Genomic DNA, 14,379 nt, shown 5'->3' with positions numbered 1-14,379 from the left:
AGCCCCATTCATCCTGGCAGCACGTTGTGTGAGGATGGAGGCAACTTGAGAGTTTCCCACCCTGGGATACAGAGAGCTCTGGGAAATGTGTAAGAAACATATCCTGGGATGACAGAGTCAGATCTGAATAAGAAGTCTGAATGAGCCCTCAGGAGGCTGAAATCAGAGAACTCTGCAGGGACCCCAGGGCCCAGAACCATTGTTAAACAAACCATGTATTTGTGCAAGCAGCCTGTGTCATTCCTCCCTGAACCCTAGTCCTACAACATGAGATCCCAAATGGCCTGAGCCCTGTTCAAACCTCCACTACTTTCCAAGCCCACCTGTCCCCACTATACAACCACCAGTGGTGCGGATGGGTAGATTAGGACTCTCCCAATACAAGGCTCTAGTTGCTTCCAACGTGGGGTTAACTTTGAAGAGACCAGAAAAAACAATGATAACACCAGCATTTTCCAATCAGCTGTAACAGAATATTGAAGAGGTTTGGCTGTGTTTTCCTGACGACTGTCAAATAAGACCTTATTCTAGGTATCCTAGAGACATCTCACTTTCCAGTCCAAATTTGACATAAAAGTGGTTTAAATAACACCCAAATTCATGAAGCATTCCATAAAAAAATTAATCAAAAGGCCAGCTCAGTGACTCATCTCACTTTCCAGTCCAAATGTGAAGAAAAAGTGGTTTAAAAATTAATAAAAAGGCCGGCGTGGTGAATCACACCTGTAATCCCAGCACTTTGTGAGGTCGAGGTGGGCGGATGGCTTGAGGCCAGGAGTTGGAGACCAGCCTGGGCAATATGGTGAAACCCCGGCTCTGGCTACCCATCTTGTGCTCTGTGTCTCTGGGTTTCCCGACAAGAACCTGTCCATTCTCTCTGTGTACCCTTCCTGCCTCTGCTATGCAGCACATTCCCAGGCCCTCCCTGGAGTATGTGCCTCCTCTCTCACTTATCTCTCCTACCCCTCTCATCCTCTCAGCCCTGCTGCCAGGCTTCCAAATGCTCCCTACACTCTCTGGCAAATGTCCATTTGTAAGATTTACCCTAGTGCTAAAATTCCTGAGAGACCTTCTCTTTTCTCTAGACCCCGAGGCTGAAGATGAATATCACCACCAAGGAACAAACTGGGGCAAAAAATGATGAATCTAGAATGTTATCAGATTTTTTAAAAATAAGTTTTATTGTTGCTGTGATTAGCAGTCAATTTTCAAGCTTGAACTCATTCTTCAGTGCTGCCAGCTGCCAGAGGACCCCTGAAGCCTCACACTGCCTGTGGACATGCTGTAGGGATGGACTCTCTTAGAAGGCTACATTGCAGGAAGTCACTCACATGTCTATGTCTAGGGCAATATCATTCCCAGGCAGTTATTAGTAATATATTCTAAAGAAGGAACTGAGGCACGAGAATAGGGTCTGGAGACAAGGAGCCTAAGGCCAACCCACAGCTGACTTCTTGGAATTAAACCAAAGGGAGAACTTCAGCCTTTGATGGCCATGGGCCAAGCCTTCACTTCGGCCTCTGATTGGCCGCCAATCAATTCTTCATTTGCATAGGATGTAACTCCACTTCAGTCTCTGATTGGCCACGTGCCAAATCCTTCATCTGCATAGGGTGCAACCAATTGGAGGCCTCTAAATGGTACCCCAGGGGGGTTACCAACACTCAGGGCTCTTGAGCTGCTTGCTCGAGCCCACTCCCACTCTGGGGCGTGTATTTTCACTTCAATAAATCTATGTCTTCCTCTTCCGCTGTTTTGCTTGTGATTTTTGTTCAATTCTTTGTTTAACATGCCAAGAGCCTGGACAACTCACAGTCAAGACTTTCCATTGGTTACAGAACCTTAGCCAGGAGTCATAATATCATCAGGTTTCAAATATGTTTCCTCTTCAACTATTCAAATAGTTCTATTAATAGTAAAAACTTCAAAACACTTAAAACACTAAACACCCAGTTTAGAATAAAACGTCAAACACCCAGTTTAGAATAATTTCCTGAAAGTGTTTTCCTAAAGTCCATTATTTTGAAAATTGTTTGAGGAGAAAGTACATTTGATTTTCTTCCTTTCTCTGACTCTTGCATCCTTCATTTTCCTTCTGCCTGTGTGAATCCCCCAGGACTGCCATAATCAAGGGCACCAGAGGGGTGGCTTGAACAGGAGAAATTCAGTTCCTCACAGTTCTGGAAGGCAGAAGCATGAGATCAAGGTGTTGGCAGGATGGTTTTTTCTGAGGGTCTATCTCTTGGTTTATCCATGGCCAACTCCTCCCTGTGTCTTCACATGGCCGCTGAGTGTGTGTCTGTGCCCTAATCTCCTCTTCTTATAAGGACACCAGTCAGCTTGGATTAGGTCCTGCTCATATGACCTTTTACCGTAATCGCCTTTTCAAAGGCCTTATCTCCAAATACAGTTATATTCTGAGATACTGGGGTTAGGACCTCAACACATGAATTTAGGGGGAGACATAGGTCATCCCATATTAATGTCCAAACAAAATTTATTACTTTACATAGTCATGCCCCAAATGAAAATTAAACAACTCAAAATTAAATAGAATTTTTAAATTTCATCATTTCTTTATTACTTTTATTTTTTTATTTTTTTGAGATGGAGTATCGCTCTGTCACCCAGGCTGGAGTGCAGTGGCATGATCTCGGCTCACTGCAAGCTCTGCCTCCTGGGTTCATGCCATTCTCCTGCCTCAGCCTCCCGAGTAGCTGGGACTACAGGCATCTGCCACCACGCTGGGCTAATTTTTTGTATTTTTAGTAGAGACGGGGTTTTGCCGTGTTAGCCAGGATGGTCTCGATCTCCTGACCTCGTGATCTGCCTGCCTCGGCCTCCCAAAGTGCTGGGAATACAGGCGTGAGCCACCGTCCCTGGCCGATTTCTTCTTTTTTTTTTACTATTAACGTTATTTTTTATGAGAGACAGCATGCCAAGTATTGCTATAAATATTAGGATTAATTCTACTGATGTACTTCATGATCATGTATATTTTATGAAGATTTATTAGATCAAAAACTGTAAGATTTATCTTAAAGTTATCACTCTTGGATTAACTGTACATTTTTAGCACTATTTTTATCTATTGGAATATTTTCATAGCTATAGTTAGTAAAATTCACCATAATCATTAATTAGAGCCATAATTACACTTTATAATAAATATACATTTATACTTTAACTGATTGATAGAACATCAACCTAAATATCCAAAAGGAAATTTTTAATCAAGTGACTTCTAGGAGGGTGCCTGTTCTGACAGTGGCTATTCAGGAACAAAGAGCAAATCTGAAGAAAAGGCCTGGTTCCCACTCTGGCCACACCTGTTGCCACACCGATGGGATGTGCTGATCACAGCAAGATCACAGTCAGGCTAAGTGTGGGGCCAGCAATGGCCTTGCTCAAGGCACTTTGTGCTGAGGACACGTGACAGCCTGTGTGTGTGTGTGTGTGTGTGTGTGTGTGTGTGTGTGTGTGTGTGTGTGTTTGCTTCTGTTTTTCTGTGGGTAAATACATGACCCAGTAATTTCTCAAAATAATTTTATTCTTACTATATAAGATCCACTCCATCACAGCTCTTTCTGTTCTGCTTTCTTGTTTATTGGATACCTCTTCAGGCCCAGGACGGCTCATGGAGGAGACAGGGACTCTCCCCAGGTCGAAGGCCCAAGGCCTGGATGATGGGGTGGGGCCCAGGATGGGTGCCAGGGGTCTGGAGGACATGAGTGGATGAAGGCCCTGGGCTTCAGCTTCCTCTTGGCGGAATGTGGGTGATGAGGTCCGACCATGCAGCGCTGTTGTGAGGACCAGATGAGAGGATCCCTGGGAGGTGGCCAGTGACTTGGTACCGTCACCTCAGTGACTGTTCTTCATCCTCATGGATGTTCAGAGAAGACTGGTTCATTCCCTCTGGTGGCCCTGTCTGTCCACCAGACAGGACCGATACATCCTCTGAAAATTTCATCACTTTAGGCAACACTTTCATTCTTTTCCAATTCATTTGATGCCATTTAAATCGACCTGGTGATTCTGGGAAGCCCGGGATTCCTGTCCCTTTGAGGAGACGCCAGGTGCCATCTGTGTGCATGCGTGGCATTTGGGCGGGAACCCAGAGCCCCGACTCTGGGCTTGTTGAACTCAGGTCCAAGGAGGGATTCACTACGTTGGTGTAAGGTGCGGTCTGTGTTTCAGATTCTTGTGCCAGATGAGGTGATGCTTTGATGTCAATACCTCGCGTTGGGGGAAGGTGGAGGATCTGGACCAGTGGTGTAGGAGGCCAGGATGGGGCGGGACCCAGACACATGAGGATTCCGGGTTTCAGAAGGACGGAGCTGAGCGAGGCCACTCGGCGCACGCGCGGTGCCTTGGGCGCCTACATCCAGATGTGCATCTTCCGTGGGGGCGTCCCGGGGCGGGGTCTGAGCTGGGAGACCTGCCTCTCTCCTGCTCTCCTAGAGTCACTTAAAACTTTTTAGTTTTCCATTTAAATGACCAAATGAGATCATTTCATGGGGTGGTGGGGGGAGTGAAGGCAGGGAGAGTCACAAACAGAAAGCGGCCAAGACAGCTGTGGGAGAGGGAAGGGGAAGATGGGGTGAGTGGACAGCCACAGATACGACTGGCACTGACATTTAGAAGAAGATTGGGTGGAACCAGGGCTCGGTATGGCTTTGGGCAGTTCAGAAACTGAAACAGGGCTGTGGATGGGGCTGACCCGGGCGCTGTGGATGGGGAATTGCTGTGAGTAATTCACGCCTGGAGATTTGGCTGGGCATGGGAACAAGGATGAGGGAACAGGGAGTTTGGGGTGGGGAGCGAGCCCTGGTGGTGGCTGAGATGGGAGATGGGTTCGGTTGAGAATGGAGTCCTCTCCTCCTTACCCAGAACACGGCTTCGGGGAGCCATTGCTCTGGGGCGGCTGCAGCGGAATGAGCTGGTGATCAGCCGATCTCAGCCACTCCTTGTATCCCATATTCCTAGAGGAGCTGGTGATGTCACGGCATGTCTGGCCCTCCTGCAGAGACAGGCTGGGTCGCTGGGCAGTAAAGGAGCCAGGCAGGGTATGTGTCATAGTAGATTTGATCTCAGACACTTTGAGAACCCAGGGAGAAGCGGTGCACCCTCCGCTTCTGTGTCCTGCATGCCCCCTCTTTGGCAAACAGGAAGGTGCAGCATGCTCCTAGAGTTATCGCCCTCCCCCACTCACACAGCCACACAGTGATTCCACAGGATCCCATTGAGCTATGACTTTCTCCACTTTCCTTGGTACATTGCTAACCCCTGACATCCTCCAATCAGGTCCTGACCTCACAACCCAAGCCCATGGCCCAGGATGCAGTAACTGCTCACTCACCTGCAGCTCATGGCATTCGGGTGGGAGAGACTGTGTGACTCAGGCACCTGACTTTCACAGGTTTGGAAGGTGGGAGTGGAGCTGGCGGGACCCCTGGGACTCACACTCCTCTGGGGGATCTTCAACTCCTTCTCTGTTTCATTAATGGTCATTTATCCAGGAGAGGTCCACTTGGAAGCCCACATGTCCCAGGCTTTGTGTCAGACACTGGTGATGCAGTGCTGAGTAGAAACTGCAAAGTCAGTGTCTTCGTGACGTTCATGACAGTGAGAGGAGAGAGAGAGAGAGAGAAGGTAGGAGAATAAAACTCCTGATTTTGGTTATTGTCGTTCTTGTGTTTGGTGTCATTGTCACTGTGAAGTTCTGGTGGAGACATTCCACAGCCCTCCTGAGATTTTCAAGGACATTTTTCCTTAACGTGCTTTTTCAGAGGGTCGGGTGTGTGATTTTCCCACAGAAGAGCCATCTTGGGGTCAGGATGAAAAAACAGAGGGGAAGAAGCTGTCTTGGGTCAGTTCTGTGGGCCCCTCCCGGCTTCTGCAGGATTTCCTCAGTTTGTGAGTTCACAGGCCACACCTGGTATGGACAAGCCATTCTCCCCAGGGTTATTCCCAGCAGGGGATGTATGTGGTCAGATTTGTGTGTGGAAGATCCTGTATCTTTCTGGGGAGCATGGACAGGGGCTTCTCTCTGGAGGCAGGCGACAAGGGAAGAGGCTGCAGCAGAAATGATCTCACGATAAATACCAGAGTGCTCAGCACGTACCTTCCCCAGGGGAAGAGCAGACCCTGCTTCCAGCACCATCTCCCTGTCTTCTCCATTGGCCTCCATGCCTTGTTGCTGTGGGGTAGAGTGTTGTTTTCCAGGACACAGATTAGGACGTGCTGATAACACGGAAAACCATCAGTTGGGCATAAGCAATGTTATTTTTTAATTGAAAAAAAAAAATGGATTAAGAAATGGGACAGTGTGCCCTAACCAGAATGCTGTGCTAGATTGTTTATGACACTCTTATTGGAACTGTGTGTATTCCACGTAATGGTAGAGTATCATTCTATCATTCGATCATATTATACTATTGTACAATAGAAGTAGGGAAGCTGCTGAGAGCAGGAAATGCCAAGTCCTCAGAGGTTTCACATTCCAGGAACCAAAATCGGCCAGCCTGGCCTGAGAACCTGGGTATCATTCAGGAGTGTCCGTGAACAGGGCCTGTCTGCCCTTCTCAGAGAGACCAGGCCTGGGGAGTTGGGAAGCCCATGGGTGAGAGGTCAGGAGACCTGGGTTCTTGCCTGGCCTGCGTCACTGACCAGCAGCAGCACCTCAGCCCGTGTCTTGCTTGGATCCAGGAAGCGGGGTGAGAGAACAGGCAGGGCTGGCAGATCTTGGCTTCTGGAATGTGAAACCCCGGAGGATGCTGGCATTTCCGGCTGTCAGCAGCTCCCCCACTGCTTGCCCTTATACGCCAGGAAAAAATAGAAGGAATCTCCCTCCTGGCAGATTTGGAGTGGCCTTTCCATCTGCCCTCAGGGAAGCCCTGCTAGGAAACAGGCAGGAATGAGGTGGAATTTCAGGTGTGCCGGTATGTCAGGTATGTAGAAGGAAGGCCGGGTTTCCCCAGGCCAGAGGCCTGTCCGCTGCTGGTTGACAAGGAGGAGTCTGTGTGAGTCATTTTCTCCAAACACTATGTTGGGATTTCAGAAGCTCCCTGCAAGGTGGCTTCTGTTGACCAAAGCCTAATCCCTGCTCTGGCAGGATCCTTCGTATGATGCAGACCAGTGAATTAAGAGCCTCCATGTCATAGGAGGGGCTGGAGGAGAGGCCCCAGGGTTTGCCACCAGGAATGAAGCTAGAACAATCTGCTGAGCTGAGACTCAAGATGCAGGTGCCATTTCTGTGTCTGGAACAGCCTTTCAGCCATTCAGAGCTATGCCTGGATGTGAGATGTTACTGTGGATACACCCAGAGACACAATGGCTGTGCTACCAGAGATTCAAATGTATCCAGAACCCCACCTGCAAGGCCCTCTGGGAAGGAAAGTGTAAAGCTTCCAGCCTCTGCAGACCAGAAAGTCCTGAAGAAGTTGGCTGGATGCCAAGTGTCCACCTCCACATCATGCACACCCTCTGTGATGGTTAGTACTGAGTGTCAACTTGATTGGATTGAAGAATGCAAAGTATTGATCCTGGGTGTGTCTGTAGGGGTGTTGCCAAAGGAGATTAACTTTTGCATTAGTGGGCTGGGAAAGGCAGACCCACCCTTAACGTGGGTGGACACTGTCTAATCAGCTGCCAGCAGAGCCAGAATATAAAGCAGGAAGAAAAACGTGAAAAGGCTAGACTGGCTTAGTTTCCAGCCTACGTCTTTCTCCCGTGCTGGATGCTTCCTTCCCTCGAACATCAGACTCCACGTTCTTCAGCTTTGGGACATGGACTGGCTTCCTTGCTCCTCAGCTTGCAGATGGCCTATTGTGGGGCCTTGTGATTGTGTGAGTTAATACTACTTAATAAACTCATATATATATATAAATTGTGTCCCTCTAGAGAATCCTGATTAATACACCTTCCCTGGCTCTCACTGCCCTCGACTTAGCACAGCTCCTTGGAAGAACCACAATGTCTCTCTGGCTTCTGCCTCCAATTCCCCCATCCCTCTTCATTTTTCATTTTTCCCTTAAATGTCACCCACCTTCTGGAATCTTCTTGAACACCAAGGCTGAGGTCAGTCACCTGTCACCTCCCGATAGCACCGTGGATGTTATCTGCCACGCTCTTACCATGTTTCTTTGTGGCTTTTCTGTTAAGGCAGACACTTGAGAATCAGTTCCTGCTAAGGTTTCTGATCATCAGCAAGAAGGGAACGAGTCCTTCCAAAGGTTTCTGATCATCAGCAAGAAGGGAACGAGTCCTTCCAGTGACCAAACTGATGAAGGGCTTTATTTTTAGCTGAACCAGAGCAGAATATTTACCACCAGATGTCTGGATGTTTCTTTCTGCTCCCCCCGCTGCAGCCCCCACAATTAAGTATATGTGTTTACTTAAGTTTTCATGTGTATGTGTGTGTTTTCAAGTGTGCAATTCAGTGGCATTTCACAACGTTTGGCAATCATCTGTGATATTCTGAGCAAAAAAGTCCACAGTCATTACTGGACTCTAAATACATTATGGCCCAGGATAGTTAAGACCAAAGGACCAGTGGAAGGTTTTCCTTCTTCTTTGCAGGAATTTAATCCCTTCCTGTGTGAATGTGCTTGTTCTGAGGAGAGGGGAGGAGGTTTCCTCTGAAATAAGTCATTTTAGATCAAAGTTGAAGAAGCCACTCCCCTGAGGGAAGCTGACATATTCTTGACAATTTTTGCTTTCGCTTTTTGTGTGTGTGTGTGACTGTGTGTAACCCAGTAATGATGCCACACCTATTTTTCCTAGTAGTTGCAGTGAAAGGATTAATAAACTTAGGAATCTAGAAGGCTCTTGTGAGTACCAGCCATCCCTACCCTCTTCTAGCAGGATGCTGATGCTGTTGACAGCCTGGGCTCCTGCAGCCCTGGACGTGGTGTGTCCTATGTTGGGAGGGCTAAGGGGACAAAAGGTGTGCTGTGGAGAAGAGCCTTAGTTCTTCCCCAGTGCATCTGACCCCGTAGGGCACAGCTGAGAAGCAGCTCCATGCGGAAGCCCTGGAAGGGAGAGAGCTTTAAAGACCTTCAGGCAACAATTCTCACCAAGTCACCATGACAGGACAGACAGGTTGAGTGAGACACACCCTGAACACAGGGCTTTCATCATGCTTTCACTTTTCTTTCATTCGTTTAACACACGCTATGCACTTACTCTGTGTCAGTGGATGCTGGGGACACGACTGTGACTTAGCTCCAGGCCCTGCTTTTCTGGGTCTTATAGTCTGGGGAGGACACAGACCCCTCCAAAAACAGTGATGACCCAGGGTGAGCAAGGCTGGGAGCAGCGCCCAGGGCACCAGGAATGGCTTCCTGGAGGAGGGCACCAGAAGACAAGCATTGGATGGCTCTGGCTTTCCCACCTCTCTTCTTGCCCACAGTTCCCAGAATCACTGTAGAATACACTAGAAATGTGTATTAGTCCATTTTCACACTGCTAAAAAAAACTACCTGAGACTGGGTAATTTATAAAGGAAAGAGGTTTAATTGACTCATAGTTCTGCATGCCAAGGTGGCCTCAGGAAATGTACAATCATGCTGGAGGGTGAAGGAAAAGCAAGGCACGCCTTCCATGGTGGCAGGAGAGAAAGAGAGCGAGCCGGGAACTTCTACACACTTTTAAACCATCAGATCTCCTGAGAACTCCCCCACTATCAGGAGAACAGCATGGAAAAAACTGCCCCCATGATCCAATCACCTACCAGATCCTTCCCCTGACACATGGGGATTACAATGTGAGATGAGATTTGTGTGGCAAGACAGAGCCAAATTATATAAGAATGCACCATCCTGAGTAAGGAGGAACTGCCTGAAAGTGCCCAAGCTTGGTTTCTATTCCTCCGAGAGAATGCAACACCTTGAGCTAAAGAGAAACTGCCCAGGACAGCCCTGGCCTCATTCCCATCCCTCCTAGAGGGGGTGTCCTGCCACACTAGCCCAGGGCGTGTCCACCACATATAAAACCCAGAGCTCACTGCTGAGTCCTCAGCTGTGGTGCAAGTGGGGCAGGCATGGGAGACTATCTGCCCTGGGCAGTGCTCCTGAGCCTCGGGAGACCAGTTTGAATGTCCTTCTGCTGCCAAGACAGAAAGCACATGGTATGCCCAGATGTGCATTGGATGTGACTGAGGAAGAGCTGGGAAGCTGACAATATCCAAAAATTGAATGTTCTTGTCGTACAGAGAGATGAACAGTCATGAAGCCTAGGCTTCCGCTGTCCCTCGCTGCCTGTCTGTAAGTAATTAACCTGCTTTGTCGAACTGGCTGTGGTTGTGGGTGTTCTGTTCACCATGCTCAGTGCAGTCAGAGTGCAGCCCAAGATGCGGTGGCTGAAGTGTTCAGACCCCTATTCCGGGTGGTTAGCGCAGTGGTGACCTTTGCCATCCTCCCTGCAGTGGGAGTCCTCCCTTGGGATTGCTAACTCACAAATGCTGCCAATTTGGCAGAGCAAGGAGAGTCCAATCTGATGAACCCATGGCTTACTGGGTGTGCTATAACATGAAAATGTTTGTTCTTTGACTCTTGTTCCTACCATGAAGCTAAACTTGGAATTTCCTGAGTGATAGGAATGTCTTTTGTTCTTCCAGATGAGACTCTTTCAGATCACACCAGCTGAGTTCATGCTAAAAATGTGATTTAGGGGCCAGGTGCGGTGGCTCACACCTGTAATCCCAACACTTTGGGAGGCCAAGGCGGGTGGATCATCTGAGGTCAGGAGTTTGAGAACAGCCTGGCCAACATGACAAAACCCCGTCTCTACGAAAAATACAAAAATTAGCTGGGCATGCTGGTGGGCGCTTGTAATCCCAGCTACTCGGGAGGCTGAAGCAGAAGAATTGCTTGAACCTGGAAGGCAGAGGTTGCAGTGAGCTGAGATCATGCCACTGCACTTCAGCCTGGGTGACAGAGTGAGACTCCCTCTCAAAAAAAAAAAAATGTGATTTAGGGAAGGGTCCCCAGGTAGCCTCAGTATCATGCCAGTCATCACAAAGACCAAAAGATTTGAGGATTAGAGGGTGGAAACTTTCAGTATCACCCACCAACTTCCAAGAAAAGTGGCAATGGCGAGGAGATAAGGACCAAACTTCATAAAAACTCTTGAAAAACTAGAGTTGAACTTCCCACTTGCTGAACATGTGGAGGTGCTGAGAGGATGGAGTGTCCAGGAAGGCCAGGGAAGCTCCCACCATCCCCATTGCTTCCCCTGTCCATCTCCCCTTATGAGCCTTGGTGAGAACTGTTCTTCTCAGTGTACTCAAGCTACAGACAGGTCTTAAGCAGGGGATAGAAGTGATCAGATTGTGATTCAGGAAAATCCGTGTGTCCTTCTGCTGGGAGGAGGGTGGGTGAGAGGATTGAGATGGGAGCAGGAGACCAGGCAGGAAGCTGATGGAGCAGAAATTCTCATGCAATTTCCAGAGTCCTGCAGGCCCACTCGCTGTCATGGGTGGATGAGATAAGCACTCACACCCCCGACCCCATTTCTCACTTTGCCTTCTAGCCTCCCCTCTCCTGAAGCTGCAGGGTAGAGCAGTGATCTCCAACATGGGGATTGTGACACTCTCAGGTTGTGAATCAATTTATTCATCAACATGGGTATCTTATACATTCAACTAGAATCAAAAGAAATAGAAGAGTGTGCATGGCACAGTGTCTTATTCATCAGTGTTCAATTAAACTTTCTTTTGGACTGATGTAATATGAGTGCTTCCTAGCAAGTCACAGCCAAACAGTTACTAAACACTGGAAGGAAAAATCCTCTGGGTATAAGTTCGCCTCCATCTTTCTTAAAAATCACTGACTACCTGTCCGGGCATGTTGCTCCCCTCCCCTCCGCCCCCCCCACACACAAAGAATTCAGAGCTCACATTGTCAGTTCTAGGTGCTTCGTATGCTGAGACTGGGTGTGGCATTTGGCCTGGTTTTCTGTGCTAAAAACAGGGTTGAATTTAGGCCTGGAGAGCAGCCAGTGCCAGGGAGAAAAGCACATTCCTGAGGGCAAGGCTGGAGTTGCCATCTCTTGGAAGAGAGGAGCCCAGCTGGCCCTCCTTGGCCTTGGTCCCCATCTGTCAGGGCGGCTGAGTCAGGCTGGGTAGAGAACAGCAGAGGGAGATGATGACGGGGCAGGGGGTGTCAGAAGCTGGGTTGGAAGGAGGGCAGCAAGGCAGGGCCAGGGCTCTGTGGATGCAAGAGTCCCTCTCTCAGCAATCCTGAGACTTTGTGGTCAAACAGCCCTGGGTTGGACTCTTCTCTCTACATTTTCTCAAAGGGTCAGATAAGCTATTTTCCAGTAGCCCTGTTCATCTCCCTGTATGACAACAACATTAGATTTTTGGATACTGTCGGCTTCCCAGCCCTTCCTCAGTCACCTCCAATGCACATCTAGGCACACCATGCGCTTTCTGTCTTGGCAGCAGAAGGACGTTCAAACCACTCAAGCCCCAGCCCACATGCAGCAACCCTCACCATAGCCCCATGCTCAAAAACTAGCCAAAGCCACGTGTTTAACGGCCCATTTGCTTCACACTGGACCAAGCCTGAATCCTTCTTCTTGGGGAGTGCTGACACTGGTAATGTGGCGTCATCATCTGGGGTAAATACACAAGGTTCATTGTCTCAAACCAAGAAAATCGAGTACATGGACACAAGAAGTGGGTTTAGAAGCAGGGGTTTAATAGGCAAAAGAGAGAGAAAGAAGAACAGCTCTCTCTCTCTCTCAGCACCTGAATGGGACTTCCAGCCTACAGCAGAGTGCACTGGATTTTATAGACGGGTTTGAAGAGGTGGTGTCTGATTTCCATAGGGCCCACAGATTGGTTGTAAATGACAGCTGTGACATTTACATAGTGCTCGAAGAAGCTGACCACCCCACCCTAATCTTATTACGCAAATGGACTTTCCACTTGGTGGATGCCATGTTATCTGCTTTCTACTGTGCATGTGGTTGGAAAAGAAAAGGGAAGATGGAGCTGCCATTTTGAAAATGCCTAGTCCCAGGTAGCCTTTTCCTATTGGCACAAATGCTGGCATTCACCTGTGGAAGCTTCTAGCCTGCCTTTCTATGTCTGCGGCTTGATTTTAATGGCTGCTGTTTGTTAGAAAAGTATATGATTTGGAGGGTGCTTTTCATTAAAAGAAAAACCTTACCAAGGACTTTCTTACCTTCACTATCTGCCTAAAATAATTTCTTCTTAACTCCTATATTACTGGGTCCTATTCAGGTTATAAAATTTATTTCATGCTGGGCACGGTGGCTGACGCCTGTAATCCCAGCACTTTGGGAGGCCAAGGCAGGTGGATCACCTGAGGTCAGGAGTTTGAGAACAGCATGGCCAACATGGCAAAAGCCCGTCTATACTCAAACTACAAAAAAAAAAAAAAAAAAAAATTAGCTGAGTGTGGTGGCAGGTACCTGTAATCCCAGCTACTTGGGAGGCTAAGGCAGGAGAAGTGCTTGAACCCGGGAGGCAGAGGTTGCAGTGAGCCGAGATCATGCCACTGCACTCCAGCCTGCGCGACGGAGTGAGACTGTCTCAAAAACAAACAAAAAACAAAACAACAACTTATTTCATATACACGAGCACCTGTGTGTCATTTCTCCTGAAGTCCATTACAATTCCCTGAGGGATTTTTCCCAGCAAGCAGCAGGAGCTGCTAAAACCCCATATCAAAATTCCCGAAGCAACCGCCTGTGCATTCCACATCCCAGAGCTGCCCACTCTGTGTTGTCACTGTCTAGGGACAGTGGACCTAGAGCTGTTTGAGGACAGGGAGCAGGGCTGTCCCACTCACTGCCATGTCCCTAGTTATTGGGAACCCTGTCTCTTTCCAGGGTCACAGGATTCTCATGGCTTCCTGGGAAATAAGAGTAAACTCCAACATCTGTTGGTCATATTTTCTCACCCTAGTTCCCTCTATGTAAAGAGCACCCTGGCATGAGGGGCCCCTGCAGGTCACAGACACCATCTAGACTGGACCCAGGTATCCCTGTCTTAGCCCAGCAACCCCCCTCAGTCCCAGGCCCAGCTCCCCCAGAAAGGCAAGCAGGCCCTGATCCCAGGCACCCCGGGGCTGGCCTCAGGGAAGACTTTCCCACAACCCCAGCTGCTGGTGGGAGACCTGAGCTTCTGGAACATGGCACACAGGAGAGCACTGGGTGTCCTCCTCTCATGGGCTTCCCCTCTGGAACAAGCGCGGAAAGGGCTGAATCATTATTCTGGTGGCATCCGGGTATGATTTCCACCTGGCCTCAGGGAGCCTCTCCCAGGTGACACACAGGAATCTGGTGAAATTTCAGATGTTCAAAAACAATGTTAGGGCTGGGATCAGAGACTCACGCCTGTAATCC

The 14,379-nt window shown here is 48.6% G+C and overlaps 1 protein-coding gene across 3 annotated transcripts in view; it reads right to left on the bottom strand.

Moving 5' to 3' along the window:
- Positions 1-1,137: 1,137 nt before the first annotated feature.
- Positions 1,138-14,379, bottom strand: part of IGFL2 (IGF like family member 2) — a 136,111-nt gene continuing 122,869 nt past the window's right edge. The window contains exons 7-8 of one of the 3 annotated variants that reach the window (XR_010131991.1): positions 5,360-6,243; positions 1,138-4,573 (exon numbers count right to left, since the gene is read on the bottom strand). The gene's annotated coding sequence lies outside the window, so the exon portion shown is untranslated. Of the gene's footprint in view, positions 6,244-8,256; positions 14,314-14,379 lie in introns of those variants that run through there. The other 2 variants (XR_008673848.2, XR_008673846.2) reach the window with 2 other exon arrangements.

Source organism: Gorilla gorilla, chromosome 20 (genome assembly GCF_029281585.2).
Source record: "Gorilla gorilla gorilla isolate KB3781 chromosome 20, NHGRI_mGorGor1-v2.1_pri, whole genome shotgun sequence".
Classification (NCBI taxonomy): Eukaryota; Metazoa; Chordata; class Mammalia; order Primates; family Hominidae; genus Gorilla; species Gorilla gorilla.
This window is presented reverse-complemented; position numbering and strand designations above follow the sequence as displayed.